The 20,120-nt window shown below is 32.4% G+C and overlaps 4 long non-coding RNA genes across 4 annotated transcripts; 3 read left to right on the top strand and 1 right to left on the bottom strand.

Moving 5' to 3' along the window:
* Positions 1–8,041: 8,041 nt before the first annotated feature.
* On the top strand, positions 8,042–9,083 carry LOC139774033 (uncharacterized). Its single transcript, XR_011718492.1, has 2 exons — positions 8,042–8,405; positions 8,885–9,083. It is a non-coding gene; the product is annotated as an uncharacterized lncRNA (long non-coding RNA).
* A 1,008-nt stretch (positions 9,084–10,091) lies between these two features.
* LOC139774035 (uncharacterized) lies at positions 10,092–11,183 on the top strand. The gene is made up of 2 exons (XR_011718494.1): positions 10,092–10,509; positions 10,988–11,183. It is a non-coding gene; the product is annotated as an uncharacterized lncRNA (long non-coding RNA).
* Positions 11,184–11,736: 553 nt separating this feature from the next.
* Positions 11,737–13,093, top strand: LOC139774055 (uncharacterized). The gene is made up of 2 exons (XR_011718508.1): positions 11,737–12,233; positions 12,893–13,093. It is a non-coding gene; the product is annotated as an uncharacterized lncRNA (long non-coding RNA).
* A 1,603-nt stretch (positions 13,094–14,696) lies between these two features.
* LOC139774034 (uncharacterized) lies at positions 14,697–16,224 on the bottom strand. Its single transcript, XR_011718493.1, has 3 exons — positions 16,103–16,224; positions 15,518–15,625; positions 14,697–14,902 (listed from the first exon to the last, which is right to left on the bottom strand). It is a non-coding gene; the product is annotated as an uncharacterized lncRNA (long non-coding RNA).
* Between the last annotated feature and the right edge of the window lie 3,896 nt (positions 16,225–20,120).

The raw sequence follows: 20,120 nt of genomic DNA, 5'->3' as shown, positions 1-20,120 counted from the left end.
GTCGTTGCGCATTTATATTTGTATGTATAAATTTTGAAACGAAATTCAAAGATACATTCTTAGCACTTTTAAGCAGCCGTTTTCACGGGCGACCAAGCGTGACGTCGCTCGACTGGCGCGCGGGTAAACATTTTAAGTTCAGTTACGAATTATAGTTAACATTGTAAAGAGTACACGTTACCGTAGCATCCACATTTTTTGCGCATTCAAGCGAGAAAACTGCGCGACCGTTAGGTCAGCGCAAGATAGTGTTATACGTCACCTTGATCGCCTCTTGGTACCGCAATTATAATAAAAGCCGCAGAATATACCAATCGAACAACAAGCGAGATATCGTCGATATATTAGTAATTAGAAGATGTAAGAAAAGTTTTTTTTAAATCCTCTATATCTTATCTGTGGCGTGCGCACAACTTAACTAACAAATTCCCGATATTCTATTTTATCCGATTAAAGTTTCCATGAAAACTGCGAAATCAATTACCGCTCTATGAGCTTCTCGTAAATAAAGCTCAAAGAAAAATTATGTGAAAGTAAGGTATTACGTAAGACGTAAGCTATGGCGAACGCTTAATTTATCTCTCTGTCCTTCACGACGAATTCCTTGCGCGGAATCTTTCTCATTCGGAACTATTCAATTTCATTTATACATCTATTGACCGATCAATTCAAAGCATCCGTGCGTTCAACTTTTCTTAATGAAACGATCAACTTTTGTGACCGTCCAATCGATTCGCGAGAAAGTTCCTTTAAGGTGAATAAATCAATCGTTGATTTGATTGATCAATTATTTCGTTGGTCAGAAAAACACGAAATAAGATACTAATTAATTAAATTATAATTAAATTATTTAATTATAGATAAAAATGTAATTGAGATTTATCTCGGATTTAGAGTGACTAATAGACAAATGACTATTAGCCAATTGATTTGTAGATTATCGTTTATCGTTAAGACACGATGACGTCTCACAATTATTGATATCGTCAATATAGTTATTTACACAAACTTGCAACAACCGATAGAGTATCATCTTTCGAGATATTAATCTTTTTTTTACACAAAGTAAAAATACTCTGTAAAATCGTAAAAATTTATTACAAGGAAATAATTTTCCATTAGATATATATATCCTCACACAAGATATTCTTGCGGCTCTAAACATGAAAAATTACATCATCATTAACGTGGTACGATGTAGAATTGAATTAATGCAAAAATGTCAGATTTTAAAACCAAATAGTCCTTTATTTTTAATGTATGAATATAATGTAGGTATTCAAAGCGTTTTCCGTTTGAATTAATATACTGTTTCCAAAGTTTTTTTAACCATAAATGCTTTGTTTCTAAATGTCCCGGTTTTTACTTTCGAGAAACTAGACGATGTCCCGTTGAATAGCCTGAAGTATCGCCTCGACTCCGGTACGAAATTCGCTGAACCATTTTTGGACTGTGCGCTCATTAACGTTATTCTCCCGAAACACGATGCATATATTTCGCATAGTTTGAGCAGCGTACAAGTTTAATTCATGTTATATGATTGTCCGAATATCTAGTCTTTTCTCCAGAATGCACTTATCAATAAGATAATAATCATTGGTTTATATCATTTTTTTTCGTAATTAATATAATCCAACATTTTGGCAACACCAACATTTTGGATTTCAGATATTTTTGGTGTGCAGATTCGAGTGTCCCAGAGATAATTATTTCGAAGTTACTTCGAACGTTATACGAGGCATGGTAAAACCAGGGAGCGATTATGTCCGTGAAAGGGGAGAACTCTGTGGGTATTCACTAGAGCGTGAAGGTATTCGCTTCCCACGCTTAAGCCGTGGAATAACAATGATGCTCACGGATGCTTGCGCATCCTTGCCTCCGGTTGCTCGGCGTCAACGCGTTCCGCTTCGTGTTTTCTTCAAATTTTGCCCCGCCGTGCTAAATCGGCTCTTTTTGATCAGGCACTAGAACGCGGAACGCGGTAATTTCTTTCTCTCCTCTCGCCTCCGCTCTTTCTTCTTTCACTGCATTGTGATCGATACTTCCTTGAAACATAAACGAGTAGCTTCATAAAAAATGTTACATATGGAAATTTCGATTTATTCAGAATTGACTCTTTCGTAGAAAAAGTATGAAATTAAAGATCCAATGTGTGTATAAGCAATGCTCAATAACTTTTCATATACCAAACTTATAACTGCAATCTTTCTATTAATAAACCTAGGTAGCAATACATTTTTTATTTTATTTTCCTTTTAGTTGTTCTGCAAATTCTCGCGGAATTAATGTCAATCGAGCGTCAATATGTGCTCACATAAAACATGGGTACCTACTGCATAAAATTTCATCAGCGAGATAAGAATATCTCGCTGATATCAATAAGAGCTGGATTTGTACAGCCATCGAGTATCGTCCATATGTTCCGCAATGATGAGAAATGCAGTTGATATGACGAGCAAGTTTACGACACTAATGACGCGGCAACGCGTCAAGAAAATGTTCCGGCATTTACGAGGGATCCCGGCTGGTTTCCGTGTTTCGCTAATTATTACTTTCTTCCGATAGATCAAAGCCGTTTAGATTTATGCGGCGAAAGCGTGGGGCATTTTCAATACACTAGAGCTAATTGACGTATACCCGGACGTTATTTTTTTACATTATATATTGCCGCGGTGCATTAATGTACTTAATCCTACCGCAACTTCCTTATCATAGTTAGCGCGAACATCCGTTTACAATATCGCGGAACGATTTATTGAAAGTTAAGATAGCCCTTGAAGGCAAACTTTCTTATCAATTCCTCGAAAGTGAATCTCTCACAATATCCGTCCGTGCGATAATCACCAGAAATAAAACCTTCGTCGGTTTCGAAACATCAACTGAGAAGTGATGTTCTTGTCAAATGGCAAATCGTTAGAAACGCATGTAGGGAAAAGATCGAAGGCGCGTACCATTGCGCGTACATACACGCTTTAGACTCGTATCGGTCTTGAATTAAATTTTATAGTTTGTCTATAGTGGAATCAATTATTTTCAACTTTATTGAATTTATTCATTTGATAGAGCTTTATCGTCGCAACGACTCTGAATTCACAGTCGCATTCGTGAGATTCGCGACTTACCTTCCTCGCGAGTTTCTGCCCTTTGCGATACGCAAAGATGCGCGCAGAATGTAAAGAAAAGAAGGCGCGGAGAATACGTGGGTGTGCAGATACATTCTGGGGAATAGGGGGGGGGGGGCATGAGGGATGACGTAAAGCTATATGCCAGTTGTACGCCACTTACCAAGTTGTCAGGATAGAACTCCGGCGAAACGAGGACGCCTGGATCAAATCGACATCTAGGCGTATCGTGTCTCTCGAGCATCGACACCTCGATGTTCCATGGGTGCGAGTCATGCGAAAATAAATTTATAGCAAATCTAAAGATCATACGAGGGTCTGACGGCAAATTTATCTGTCGCAAAACGTGTATACGATTACTGACAATGTGTCGATGTAATTCTCAATAGAACTCTTACGTGTTTTCTAACACAAACTTGTATATGAAAAAATTATTTGAAAAAAGGCAATACACTCTGTGTGAAATGAAAAAATATAGACCAATTGTGAAATAATATTTTATTTCACAATTTATAATACGTAATCATATTATTACAGTAGGAATGAAAGGGTTAATTTAAGTAAGAGTTGTAATTTTAAACAGAAATTTATCAACTTCATAAGATTTTCTGATTTCGTTCCGAAATAGTCGCATCGCAATAGAAAAAGGCGCTTTCGTTGAATAGAAAGGAAAGAACTTCATTTTTCTGTGTTTCGTTAATCCACGGAGCGGACGAACGCTGCAGGAGATAGAGCGACCAGTTCCAAACTAGTTGTGAACTAATCCCATGATCTTCTCGCGAATGTTTCCCACAACGTGATCCGTTAAATTAATATTAACCGTCCGCAGCATCGTCGTTCCGTGTAAACATTTCAAGCGTATCACGTTCCGCGGAAACTTCAAATCCTCCTCCTGTTACTACGCTAATTCGAGCAATTTCCATATCAATTTTATCATTGATGGCCTGTATTTTCGGGCGTCCATATATATACAATTTTCGTTCTTATAATATTTCATATAATACAGGAATCCACATTTCGCGTCAACGATTTCTTTCCTGAGGTAAGGAAGGAACACAGAAGTTCTAGTGACTTTAATAGAAGTAACCAATAGCGTCTCTAGGCTCTTCCCCCCTTACTTCAGGAATGGAATCGTTGACGGGCAATGTACAATGAGCAAAAGTTAAAAGAAAAAAGAAATCGATAAATTATAATATATTACAATTAATTATACATAAATTTATGTATACAAATTATATATAAAATATACACGCTATATATATAATAAAAGTTTTTTAAATTGTTAGATGCATGTGTAATTGTATATTTGTATGTGCGAAAGATTTCACGGACAACTGTGATTTATTATTTATTTGCAAGATAAAGATCAAATTAATTCTCTTCTATGATAGTTTATCATTATCTGCTACCTTAAAGAGTTTTAAGAAATTTCCTGTGATGTGTTAATACAAGATCAGATAAAATAAGATTTGCAATGACTTATAGTTATTGATACAAGGAGAAATTATACTTACGTAATTCTTTATTATTTATTTTTCTACTAAAGCAAAATTTATTGATTAAACGTTGATTGTCAATCTAATAAAGTTCATTGTTCATTAAAAAAATTAGTAAAAAATAGCTTATCATCCAGGAAGTTGAAGATAAGACTTTATTGTATTTGATTAACGTTTTCTGCGATTTTCTTCTACAAATTTCCTGTATGAACAAGAATATTTTATTTCCATTATAAATGAACCAATAAAGCTAATAAGATTAATAAAACCTTAAAATTAATGCTTTGACCGATTTGTAGAATTTGTAGAATTATCTCACAATATAATAACATAATTGATATCAGCAATATTTGTAATGCAATACGTTCGATATTGTGCACTATATATCTTTAAATTATGCTTTGCCGTACGGAATTTTATTTTTCAATTCACTTAAATAGTCGCTAATAATTCTAATATTAGCATTGTTGTCACATAAGGTGATTTGTAGACGCATAATCACAACGAGATGAGATCGGTGAGCAAAGCTCGCTGAAATCATTTATGACTCTGGCATACGTGGGCCGGGCGAAGGTCTATAGAACTATAGGATCACTACAAAGATATAATTATCATTTATCACTAATGCACGACGGACACGCCATAATTTATGGTTTGACGATGATAGCGTGGTACCAGACGCGATTTTACGACGCATAAAATAAAATTTCTTTCCAATGCAGAACTGTACATTGCTTTATTGTATAAGTCAATGAAAAGGGCAAATTTGAGCATTATTTCCATCGGTGCATTATTTGCCGTAGCCGAAGGGGAAGATGCCATTAACATTTAAAAGTTTCAGCGATACAGCTGAATACATGGTGCATCTAAACGAGCGGTATACCTGCGGCGTTAATTCTCCGACAATGAGTAAAACGGGATCGTGCATCGTGATAATACACATGTTTGCAGAATATAAGTTTGCAATACGTACAGTGGGCAAATACGGTAGAGAACGCGATACGTAAATAAATAGAGATTAAAATATCGTTTTTCTTTTACTAAAATCTGTAAAAGAACGCTTGCGCCAAAGAGTCATACTAATTGCGTGTAACTAAATGCGCTCTGCGCGATCCTATACATATTAAAGCTTCACTTAGCATGGCATAATTGTATAGTAATGGAGTTTATGGCGTCTACAGACAGATATAGTATTTATCGTTGGTAGTATCGCTTGGTAGTTTTCGTATTATTAGAAACAATATTGATTTATAAGATACTCATGATTCTCATAAATTATTATTATTTGATAAAATTGTCATTTAATAACGTATTACAGATGCCGTATAGATAATGTATAGAATATTTTAAAGTGAATTGATATAATATAGTTGTCACACTTTAGAGAATTTTTTAAAAATTAGCGCAACAATAAATAATTTTAAAAGAACAATACTTTATTGCAAGTATTGTGTTGGCAAAAGCAAATAACAGATAATACGGTATTATACGTCAATATTCTTTCATTGATTGTTTTGCGACAGATAGTTTTATATTACGATGATCGTATACAAATCTAGGCGTGAAATATCTCAAGCGAACGAAATGACAAAAGAAAAATTAAGTTTTGATTTTTATAAAATTGATTATTAATATATCATTATTATATAATTATAATAAAATTATGATAAAATTACTTAAATTAACAACTTACACGGTAAAATCTGGATCAAATTTATCCGGTGTGGATTTTGTGATCGTCATATACTAACAGCCAAATAGTTATGACAAATTTAAATAAGTTGCTGAGTTTCATAATAAGATTCTTACGCCAATTGTTCCGTCGTTCTCAGTTGGAAAAACTGATATACGTGCTGCACGAATTTTTATGTACAGCATACAACGTTTTTTGTACAAATATTATTCATACGACGTGATAACTCTCGTGACTCATTTTATTATTACCGATATACCGCTTGAAATATAAAATTGCATGAGCAAGCGTAAAATTAATAAAACGTCAAAGAACGAACAAATAATAAATAAATATGTATGTACATAATAAAACTTATCTTTGATATGATATTTTAATGATAAATAAAATAACATGAAAAAATGCGGATAGGTGAAGAGGGTTATAAATGACTAATGCAAAATATGCAAATTTTGCATTCGTAAATATTTAATTTACTCACTTATCTTTCATCTCTACGGTTTTCTGTTCAGAAAATTCGCAAAAGTCTCGACATTTGCAACTCAACGATAATGGCATGCAAACAAAATTCCTTTTTTATAACAATACGTTACTGCAGCTAAGTAGTACACCGGAAGAATTATTGTATTTTATTTGTTATATTGGAAGAATTGTATTTTATTTGTTAAATGGAAGAATTGTATTTGTATTTGTTATATTACAGTGCGCTTTTGATTTTATAATTTGATTTTATAAGTCTTCGCTTTTATTCTTGTTTATTTTATTTGATTTATCTACTATCTGAATAATAAAATGTTATACGATGTGTTTTACTTTTCATTGAAATACGTGCGCCTAATTTTGCTTAGAGCTTGTCTTCCTTTTCTTTTTGCTCTTAGAGCTAAAAGAAAATAAGAAAAATTTTAATTCTGAAATAATTTTAAGAAAAGCATAAAAAAATTACAATTTTAGAATTTTCGACGTAACTGAAATTATTAAAAAAAAATTAAAAACAAACATTTAAATTGAAAGTGTAAGCGTGTCAAATTCTTTTATTTTTATAAAATTGATAAAAATTGTTAACAAAGTAATTAATAATGTGTTGGTAGATAACATCGGAATAACTTCAGTACTCTGAATTTAATAATGTTAGACGTAGTTTCTTTGATATCAGTTATGTTTATCATTTGGGCAACAACAATTGTAAAAAGATAGACAATAAAAACTTTAGTAGAAGATACCGACAGTATTTCTAATAATTCTGTCGATGCGAGTAATATTTTTCGTGCTGTTTCATTTTATTAGGTCACGATTTCTATATCGCTTGTCAACAAAATGATAATATTAAATCATGAAACGTGCTGCACGACGTGCATATAAAATTTTTTAAACATTTTTCTTCTGACGCAACAAAGTTAAAATCGCTATAAAATAATCTTGCATACTTCCATATCAATGCGCATATAAAGCGTAAAAATCCATATAATCGATACTTTTATATCGATATTTAGCAGTAGAAATAAAATTTTGATAGATTATTCTCTCTACGACATAGTTACAAACATATTTTTTAATTATTCAAATGATTTTTTTGTAATATTCATTAATAAATTATATTAAATTTTTAGGTAATTTTCTTTCTAAAATACATTAATATTTTTAACATGTTTCTAAACACATTCATCTATAAAAATAATCGTTTGAAGATATTGATGTCATGAGGATATTACGAAGCGCGATTTTAATAAAAATACTTACAATGAGTCAAAGCACATTACCATTTTATATTTTCGATATATTTTATTATGTCGATAGCAGAGCACAATTTTTTGTATAAATTGTCAGTCAGCTATGGGAAGACACTAAACGTTACGTAATATAACGCAGTAATTTCAAGCAAAGAAATGAAGACTGTAATTTTCTTATACGGACTTGCGCTCCTTGTCGCAATTATCATCCCGACTAATGGAGAACCTATGGCCGATCCAGCTGCGAAAGCTTCTCCAGAATCTAATGCTTTAGCTCATGGTCTTGCTGAGCCTTTTGCCGAAGCTTTTGCCGAAGCTGCGGCAGCAGCTACTGAAGCTTTTCGTAGTGCCCTAAATAAGATTTAAGGTACAGTATTCTAACCCCTTTAACTTGAACTGATTTAATTACATATCTTAAAAATATTGTTTATTACTCATTTATATAGTTGTCTATATTTCACAGTGTAAAGATAAGCAAATAAATTTTTTATACTTTATAAATTTATGACTTAATCAATATTCATCGTTTATTGCCCATTGTTGGGAAAAATAAATAATTAAAATAATTTACAAATTGAATATACAATTGCCAAGATTTGTTTATATCTTTACACAAAAATATAACAATTAATGTGTTTTTAACGCAGCTTTATCATTGAGTCATGTTTAATCTTGTAAATTCCTTATTTTGTAATATATTTGAAAAATTATAACAAAAGAAAGTCAGATTTGTAACATGACATAATTCTTTAAAACTCTTTTGATATTATTTTTATATTAATCTACAATTTACTTATCAATAAGTCAATTAATAAATTTATTAAGAAATCTATGTTTATATTGTAGGAAAAACTCAAGGTGAATACGAAAAACTGGGTCTTATCACCAGTAGATTATGTTAAGCACAAAGTGGAAAAACATTTGTTTAATAAAAAATCTAAAAAAAAAACAATGAGATTTTACTAATGTCATTGTAATACATTATTGGCGTTATGTTTGTAAAAATAAACGTGTTAATTCCAAATAAATACAGCAGCAAATTAAATTAATTTCTTGTTGATCAACCATCTCACCTACTCCATAGACAATTTTACATGCAACAAAGTAAAATAAATATTTCGCGTTGAAACTTAAATGATTTTGTTAAAGAAAAATTATCTTTCAATGCAAAAAATGTTGCTTTGGAAAGGTAAAGCAATCCTATTATACATACAGATATTACAATAAATGTCATTCTGTAAATTAATAAATTATTAAAATAATATATAAATTAGAGAAATAATATAGCAAATCTTTAGAAAAAAATAGAAGAATTAAAAAAAAAAATATATATATATATATCTTTCATATATATATATTGTTGCGCCCGTGCTGGGACACCCGTTGCGTGCTGAACTTCGCTCACGAGTAGCTTCAAGCCGAAGCGCGTCCCTTGACAACGGGACATATGGATTTATTGATTTATTATCGCTTGTCAGATTTATCTGGAGATTCGAACCGTTCGGACCTGTTCGTGCTGTTTCATTTTATTAGGTCACGATTTCTATATCGCTACATTTTGTCAACAAAATGATAATATTAAATCATGAAACGTGCTGCACGACGTGCATATAAAATTTTTAAAACATTTTTCTTCTGACGCAGCAAAGTTAGAATCGCTATAAAATAATCTTGCATACTTCCATTATCAATACGCATATAAAGCGTAATAATCCATATAATCGATACTTTTATATCGATATTTAGCTGTAGAAATAAAACTTTGATAGATTCTCTCTACGACATAGTTAAAAACATATTTTTTAATTATTCAAATGATTTTTTTGTAATATTCATTAATAAATTATATTAAATTTTTATGTAATTCTCTTTCTAAAATACATTAATATTTTTAACATGTTTCTAAACACATTCATCTATAAAAATAATCGTTTGAAGATATTGACATCATGAGGATATTACGAAGCGCGATTTTAAGAAAAATACTGACAATGAGTCATTAAAGTACATTATCATTTTATATTTTCGATATATTTTAGTATTTCGATAGCAGAGCACAATTTTTTGTATAAATTGTCAGTCAGCTATGGGAAGACACTAAACGTTACGTAATATAACGCAGTAATTTCAATCGATGAAATGAAGATTGTAATTTTCTTATTCGGACTTGCGCTCCTTGTCGCAATTATCATCCCGACTATGGCCAATCCTGCTGCGGAAGCTTCTCCAGAATCTAATGCTTTTGCTAATGCTAATGCCGAGTCTAAGGCTGAACCTTTTGCCGAAGCTTTTGCTCATGGTTTTGCCGAGCCTTTGGCCGAGGCTTTTGCCGAGGCTTTTGCTGAGCCTTCTGACGAAGATTTTGAAGAACCTGCGCCCGTAGCTAAGGATCCCTTGTAGGAGAATACGTCAAATGACGTCTTTAGGCGTTATTCTCCTACCTGGGAAGTTTTTGCTAAATAAAATTTAAGGTACAGTATTCTAACCTCTTTAACTTGAACTGATTTGACTACATATCTTAAAAATATTGTTTATTACTCATTTATATAGTTGTCTATATTTCACAGTGTAAAGGTAAGCAAACAAGTTTTTTTATACTTTGTAAATTTATGACTTAATCAATATGCATCGTTTATTGCCCATTGTTGGGAAAAATAAATAATTAAAATAATTTATAAATTGAACATACAATTGCCAAGATTTGTTTATATCTTTACACAAAAATATGATACTTAATGTGTTTTTAACACAGCTTTATCATCGAGTCATGTTTAATCTTGTAAATTCCTTCTTTTGTAATATATTTTAAAAATTATAAAAAGAAAGTCAGATTTGTAACATGACATAATTCTTTAAAACTCTTTTGATATTATTTTTATATTAATCTACAATTTACATATCAATAAGTCAATTAATAAATTTATTAAGAAATCTATGTTTATATTGTAGGAAAAACTCAAGGTGAATATGAAAAACTGGATCTTATCACCAGTAGATTATGTTAAGCACAAAGTAGAAAAACATTTGTTTAATAAAAAATCTAAAAAAACAATGAGATTTCACTAATGTCATTGTAATACATTATTGGCGTTATGTTTGTAAAAATAAACCTGTTAATTCCAAATAAATACAGCAGCAAATTAAATTAATTTCTTGTTGATCAACCATCTCATCTACTCCATAGACAATTTTACATGCAACAAAGTAAAATAAATATTTCGCGTTGAAACTTAAATGATTTTGTTAAAGAAAAATTATCTTTTAATGCAAAAAATGTTGCTTTGGAAAGGTAAAGCAATCCTATTATACATACAGATATTACAATAAATATCATTCTGTAGATTAATAAATTATTAAAATAATATATAAATTAGAGAAATAATATAGCAAATCTTTAGAAAAAAATAGAAGAATTAAAAAAATATATATATATATCTTTCATATATATATATATATATATATATATATATATATATATATATATTTATATGCAAATATAAATAAAAAATATATATATTTGAAAAGAATATTTAAATCTGTAACAAACAATTGTATAATATAAATGCAAACGAAATGTGGCAAAAAGACATTATTTCTGTAACACAATGATTATGGATTTCTATTTCTGAAATCCAGATTAAAAGATAATTTTGAATAGAAACAGAACGATATTATAAAATGCATACATGAAATTTATAAGCAATTTTTAAATATCGACATTCAGGTTTATTATAAATTAAAAATATGTTTATTTTGTAGTTTGACACATGTTCGATACGCAGTAATTGCAAATCTCTTTACTGGTGTAGGTACTCTGTAGTAATAAAAATTGTGATGATCATCTTTATGTGGTCGCATATTTTTCAAACTATCACGCATCTCACGATGCTTGATAAATTTCGTCGTAAACTGAAAAAATAAAAAGTGTATGTTTTCTATTTTATGTTCTTGATATACTTTTATCGCCAATGTATAGATACAAGTTTCTCTATAAATTAGTTAGACCACGAAATCAAGTATGTCAGTCGCAAAATATACGTAGCGAGACGTAATACATTTTATTTTTTATTACAACGAGAAAGCGAACATGAAAGCTGTAATTTTATTATTCGCTTTAATTGCGATCTTGGTCGCAGTTAATATCCCGGCTATTAATGCAGAACCTTGGGCTAGAGCTGAACCTGCGATGTCTATGGTACGATAAATTCTTTTAATATTACTCTAAATAATAATTAAAATAAGATGATATAATTTCGCATATGTAGAATATCGCATATGAATTTATTTTGGTCATTTTAACCTGTTACATTTTTACCTGTCAGTCATATATTTTCTACAAAGGTATGCAAGCAAATCTTTTTACACGGAACGAAATTCTTTATGTATTAGTTTATGACTTGTTTTTTATTATTAGTGACAGTACAAATTTACAACAAAATTAAAACAATTTGTAAAAGCATGCATTATTTATATTTTTACACATAAATATAATATTTAAAATGTTTTGTTAGTTTTACTTTCAAGTGATATTTATCAAAAATATGTGACACAGAATAAAAGATGTGATAATTATTTTTATTGCCACATATCCTTTAAACTATCATGCATTTCACGATGCTCGATATATTTCATGATATTTTTATTCTTTTAAATTTTTAAATCTTGTGTTATATTTTTGAAGTTATGCATGGCAAGTTAGCAAAACATGAAGGGAAGAAATCTAAATTTTTATATTTAGTGTAATATAACATTTTCAAACAATAATAGCGTCACAAATGATTTCTGTCATCTTAAAGTTTAAGCACTATTATCATATTGTCACGTTTACTAAGGAAAATATATTGTGTATTTCAGGATGAACTAAACCAATGGGCCCAGGAGGCACTGGATAAAATAAAGGGAAAATTGTAGACGGATAAAATAATATGGAAATAATATGGAAATCTTGAGAGTATTAATCTCGTTAATATTTGATACATTATCGACAGACACAAAATAAATTAATTAAATGTTTGTGAATTAAATAAACGCAGCAGCAAATTAAATTAATCTTAATTATTTAAGTCCAGTTATTTAATAATATCCATGAAAACATTTCTTAATACAAGGTAGCAAGAATATATGCGATATTAAAATGTGTAGTAAATAATAACTTCTTACTTAGTATTTGTGCGAAGAAAAATTGTCCTCCAATTCGCTGAAAAAATTTAAATAGTAGTCACCACAGATATTAATAGAAAATTACATAAATTTAAACATAACATAGGTTTAGGTCGGAATACAATCTTGGTGAAATTAAATGATATAATGAATAAGATGCACATATGGGTATAAGATCTACTAAATCGCGCTGTTCTCAATTTGACATTAAATTTCTAGCTCGAAATCTGAGTTTTAATCTATAGATTTATGCAATCTTTGCCATCTCTCTATACTGCAATAGCATTAATTCATACAAATAAATATTAAGAACGAATTAACTGTAATTATTTCTGCTAGCACATTAATTTAAATATCAAAAATGCAGTGACTAAAATAAATAAAAAGCAAATAAAAAAAACATTTATTCCGAATGTTCATTTTTTGTTCTTATACTGTTTCAAAACTTTATTGATATCTGTCTTTCAATTACCATATAAAACACGATACATTTTATTACAGTTATGAAAATTAATCTTATTCCTTACAATGGTGAAGAAATTTATTATTTGAAAAGCCGATTTTTATTATAGTTTAATCCGAAATACAATAAAATAATACGATTGTATACGAAATAACACGATTGTATTATTTCTTATTATCAGCGTTCTTACATATTTTAATTTAATGTTAAAAAATATAAAACATAATAAATAATAAATTACTCGATTACAAGTTTCAACAATAATCGTCCACTTTGTCAAACTTTCCGTCTATAAGTGTAATTTTCTATCTATTATATTTTCCGTCTAAAAATATTAAAGAAATCGCGAAGAAGATAAATGCCTATCGTTGTATGTCTACGACGTTTATTGTACTTTTAATGCACTCTAAAAATATTTTGCTTGCACTAAGAATATTTTTATAATCTAATATAAAAGATTCTGATTTTATTACATCAGATAAAATCGCGCACGTATTTTAGTGAAAAGTAAAACACATCGTATAACATTCAATAAAAATTCAAATTATATTAGAAATAAAAATATAACTTTTATATATATAAGTATTTAAACATAAATAAAGTTATACATACATATTATATATATATATATATATATATATAATATGTATGTATAACTTTATTTATGTTTAAATACTTAATTAAGAATATTGTCAAAATGTCAAGATAGTGTTTTATAAGGAAATAATAAGGAATTCGTATTAATTACAGAATGTACTTCCATAGCATTTACTTGTAATATATTTATTCATACATGACATATTTTTATATACAGGGTGATTTAAAAGATTACTGCCAAACTTAAGGAGAGTATAGAGGGGCCAAAATAGAACAACTTTCGATTAGGAACATATGTTCTCCGAGGAATCCTGAGCCAGTACAAGTCTTTGAATGTGTAGAACTTTGATAATATACCAATGAAAGAATCGTAATTTGCTACTCTTCCACTAGCTTCATTAAGGTCAACTTTTTATTAAGGTTAACAATAAAATATAATTATATTTTATATAATTTTTTAATATTTTTGAAAATTGTTTCATATAATTTTTTATAACAGAAAATAATATTACAGAATATTTACTAGTTGAAAAACTCGTGAAATTTATTGTGCTATTATTTAATTACAATACACTTAACTTAAAAAAGTTTATTTAGCGCCCAATTGAATGCCTTGGATATTTCATGGAAAAAATGCCGATTTTCTGAAATATAAGAAAATAAGCAAACTTTAATTTCTAGTTTTGTATAATTTCACATCTTGACGTGAAGAAAGATATTAATTACATAGTGTGATTTGAAATATAAGTAGGGGAGACCAGGGACAAAAGTAACACGGGATGAATGTAACAAACGCGATTATTAAACCCTTATCATTCCTTACGAATTTGTCAAAAATACGTCAATACGAATTTGTCAGACAAATACGTACAAGAATGATAAGTGTTTAATAATCGTGTTTGTTACATTCATCCCGTGTTACTTTTGTCCCTGGTCTCCCCTCAACTATAAATATGAAATAAATACAATGTCAAATTTGTAATATTAAAGATACTTGGGTAAGCAATCTTATTATAAACAAAGCTTTTATACATTAGCCGTCCCCACTCTTGATCCGCCCACAATGTGGTGCTTTTGGATTCAAGCGTGGTACTGACACTCATGTAACTGCAAAAAGCTAACAACTGTAACAAGACTATGCATTCATCGTTGCAACACATAAGAAGTATTGACCTGAAGTTTAAATGCTACTCTTCTTAGCAATTTATACAACAAAGCATTATTACAGAATGTTTATTAATTGAAATATTAAATAATACCTGCTGCATTTTTTATGCCGTAGATATTATTCGATTATAGTGTATTTAGCCCATCTGCTTCATCAACCAAGCCCATCCCTTATCTATTTGATCAAAGATGCCGATTTTCTGAAATATAAGAAAATAACCAAAATTTAATTTCCAGCTTGTATGATTTTACATTTTGCGACGTAAAAAAAGATATTTATTATATAGTGTGATTTGCAATAACATTTTCTTATAAGAATTTATATTTTTGTATAGATGTTAATAAAAAATTTGCTCTTTTTTAACACGTTACTCATTTATTGCAAATTATACTCTTAAAGTGATACACGTGCTCATTATATACACAATTTTAACAAGTAGGTATAGCATTGCAAATAATATATTTATATGCTTTTTGTGATTTAAAAAATTATCCGAAATTCTTATTAAACAACTATTAATTATTAATTGTTGAAAACAAGCATGCGTACAAATATAAATAAATAGATATAGTAAAATATAAAATATAGATATGAAATAAATACAATATTAAATATTAAATATTAAAAGATACTTGAATAGTTTTTAGCAGTCTTTTTATAAGCAACGTTTTTATACCTTAGCTTTTCCAAATTCATCAGCAGATGATTCAGCCATGATGCCAGGGCTCATAGTAACTGCAACAACAGCAACTAATAAGAATACGTATACTAACTTCATCGTTGCAACTTAATTTGAAATTTTTAATGTGAGTATTGTCATGATACCTCAAATTTATACCACAAAAATCGTGGTTAGGATACCATAAACATTATCTAATCTACGAAATAAAATTTTATCAAAACTTTATGAACTTTATTTATGGTGTTTGTTGAACATAAAATTGTTCAAGGAAATTAAACACGATTTCACAGTTTATGTTCGTGTATTTACGATCCAAAAATGTCTGCATTATTCAAAAACAGAAATGGTAGATAATGCAAGAAGGAAAAAGAAGCGAACACTAAAGAGTGAGTTCAGAATTGCGAAGGATTAAAACAAGGATAAATGAATAGCGGCCGGACTGGATCGCTGAAAATAAAACGCAGTGAAGTAAAGGGTGACCGGTCGAGCCTGCGAGAAAATGGTGGGAGAGCCGACAGCGAAGAGGCTGCAAGAGGCGTCTCTTACGCAAAGGAAAGATGGGCCTCTCGGACGAGCGAGAGAGGCGAGACGGGATCTTGTTAGCCCTGAACTTGGTCACGAGGATGCCCGATGTTCCTCTGCGGCTTGAAAGCAAGACTGGACCCTATTTCTCCATCAGGCTGCCGGGGACGTTAATTTTTGCCTCTTCCTTTGATCGAGCAGACAGAATCAGGTTTTCAGCCACGATTTAAATAAACTACTTTTGTTCCAATTAACATTTGTGCATCCGGTCAGACGCAACGAAGGTGCACACTCAGAGCCAAGAACTGCGTAATCTTTTAATTATCTTTTAATTACAAATACGGAAATACATCAGGCTAACAATCGTTACTATTGGGGCCTCGAGAATCACGCGATCATCTATCATTGAAAATGGAAAGGCTTAGCAAATTAGCTCTAACACAAATTTACTTTTCAGCTGTGTTAACAAACTGATTCTGAAACACCGGGTATACCGGAAAATGTAGGACGTCGTAGGATATATTTCCGCTGATAATAGTAACCCGCTTTTACCGCGTCTCTCGCACGTACATATGTATTTTCCGGCAGATGCGTACGCTTCCCAGAGTCTCGCGAGCTATCTTCAGCACAATAGGCATAGCTGCAGCCTGTAGAAAAATCTCGGAAACGGTGCCGTCAATCTGTCTCGCGAGACCAATCACCGCGCGGCGGTCGCTTCAAGCAGACGCGATCCGCGGTTCTCTCGTTCTCTCTCTCTCTCTCTCTCTCTCGGCTGTACACGCGCGTGGAGAAAACGGTTTTCGATTTGAGAGATGCGTCAGCTGATTGCGTTAAACGTCCGCTCCTAGGAATGTTTAGAAAACGAGTCGTAAATAGCTAATGGGTCAATAAAGCCGCGCGAGACGCAATTGGGTTTACGAGATGTTACTGCGGGAAGGTTCACGGACGCATGCAGCATGCGAGAGCTAGCGAGAAAGTGCACGGCACGCAAATGCGTGTAGGCAGAGGCGCGTTAAAATCGACGACGTCATTGTGATAGCTATTCGCCATTAGAAAAGTACCTGTAATCGCAATTCGCCACGACTTCTTGAACTTCTTAAATTATATACTTTGAATTTAAGAGTCATCGGCGTCTGATACGCTCCTAACGCGATTGCTATGATATTAAACTGTCTAACGTATTCAAAGGCTCTCCAAAAAATCCTTCTAACGTCTATAAGCGTGTAAATACGACTTGTGACGAGTACAATCGTGTTTTGATAGCACATAATAGCATGTACTATCATGCAGACCGAGCGCATATTATCGGTGATATTACTGGTGAGTCATAACTTCGAGCCTCGTAGCTCGAGCATATACAAGTTTGCGGTTCTGCATTCAAAGGATTGTAACAAACACACGAGATGTGTGTTTGTTAATCTCATTCTACATATGTACATGCGCATCATCAAATATCTTTTATTACTTTTAAATTACCCTATTCGAGTGTATCATCATCTAGCAGCAAGGACTTTAATACGAGATTCGTTGTGACTTGTCTCTCAATATCCGTCCGACTCGGAGAGAAACGCTTGTTTGAGTGGAAGTTCGAATAGTCGCTTATCACAAAAGGAAGTGATGACAGACCTGTGATTCTATCTGGCCCGATTGACCAATTAAAAAGTACGATCGGCCGCCGCGCCCGCGCCGTGGCAAACGACGAGCGATTAATCCCGGCGCCGGAATACGGAGCGAAATTCGTCGGTAAAAATCACGGCGAGAGACGAGTGGCGGAACAACTCGAATTCGCGCTCCAAGTCGGCTCACGTAATAAATCAACCCGCTCGTAAATTCCGTAACGAGTCCTCGTCGTGCGTAATCGTGGAATTATATCGTCATTACGGAATGTCGATTGCGCAAGAACAATTAAGCCGGTTAGAGCGCGAGGTCAACGATAATACGGGAAAGTACGGGATGTGTCCGGCGTACTTTTGTCTCTTTGCCGAATTGCAAGAATTATGTCGTTCCGCGATTACGCACTCTTTGTTCATCGTTCGATCGGCAAAAATCGCGGATTTCACATGCGTAAATTATCGTGTTGCGCCTTGACACATTGCTGAGCAATGCAACGTGTCGATCGTCAAAACATGAATGCACCAGTTTGCGCGATCTCGGAAGAACGCGAAGGCTAAACTGCGCCACGGATTTGGCAACAAATTGAAGAAATCGACGGTATTGTTCGGAAAAGCCACGTGAATTTTTTTGCCGCTTCGCGAATATCGTACAGAACGGTTTCTCTTTTCGCGCGACGGTTTCCATTGTAACCTTGATACATTAGAGCGCGACTGCAGTTGCAATCGCCGCATCAACAACGTGCTTTTTTTGCACGGTGATATTGCCCGATTGTTCATGTGCCAGTAACGATGAGTATTATTTAAAGCGACTTCCTGCGAGACCCACTTTGCGTGAAAGGAAGAATCATTACTTGCGGTTCTTTCGACGCTACTACCGACACGTGACTCTAAACCCCGCATTGACCCAGACTGCGTGAGCTGACTGCCTCTACCATCGCGTACCCCGTGCCCGAGATCATTCACGGGCGAAGACGTGTTAACCGTGTTCGTGTGTGTCGCGTGGGTCAACGGTTTATTACGCGAGAGTTTTCTCATAAGCGAGAAATTTTTCTTTGAAGAAGCCCCCACGAATCACGGGATAATTCAAAAACGCAAGAGAAACCCGTAGAAAAAAGAAATAAAAGAGAAAGAATATCAATAAAGTCAAAAATTATTGTATCTATTATTAATATTCTGTAAATAATTTGTTGATTGTAAAATGTTGATCATATATCTTGAAAGGTAAATCGATCTCTTGGGAGGAATTTCGCGAAGTAAAAACATTTTCTAAAGAGGATTCTCGTTAGAGAGCCCTGAAAGGATTCGCGAATGACCCAATATCCCTTTTCTCCTGCTGTTCATTACCACGCACTTCGATTGCTCCTAACGACGTGTTGCAGCAAGATTATTGCACTTTGCGAAGATATCGTCGCATGTACACGTGTTCCGCGGTCGTGATGTAAGAGGTGACCGCTGTCAACGTACATTCACTCATAAAAACTGTCTGAAAATTACATGTTACTTTCTTTCGCGCAAAAGATGACCTAAAGAGATATTCCGAAGAGAATCAATGAAGAATAAGAAAGACAGATTGTAGCCAAGCAGAGAAGAACTCACATAAATATCATTATTATCATGACGCATCGTGACGTAAGAGTAAACGAACCTTTTCACAGAAAGATATCGCAAAATAGTGAAATCCTAAAATTCTCCGAAGTCTTTCTGTGAATTAAGAGACTGGGAATCTCTTCGGAAGGTCTCAGGCGAGTTATTTGGGTCGCAGTGCGATTTCATTGCAACCTTGTTCCAAGCTAATTACAGAGTTGTAGGGTTCGCCGGTCGACGGTCGGATAATTGCGATATCGTAGACTCGCGCAACAATCAATATAGGGGACCGC

The sequence above is a fragment of the Temnothorax nylanderi genome, unplaced genomic scaffold (genome assembly GCF_030848795.1).
Source record: "Temnothorax nylanderi isolate EJ_2023f unplaced genomic scaffold, tnyl_v1.0 TNYL_tig0073_pilon, whole genome shotgun sequence".
NCBI lineage: Eukaryota > Metazoa > Arthropoda > Insecta > Hymenoptera > Formicidae > Temnothorax > Temnothorax nylanderi.
Note: the sequence above shows the minus strand (reverse complement) of the source record. Positions and strands in the feature narration are given on the sequence as shown.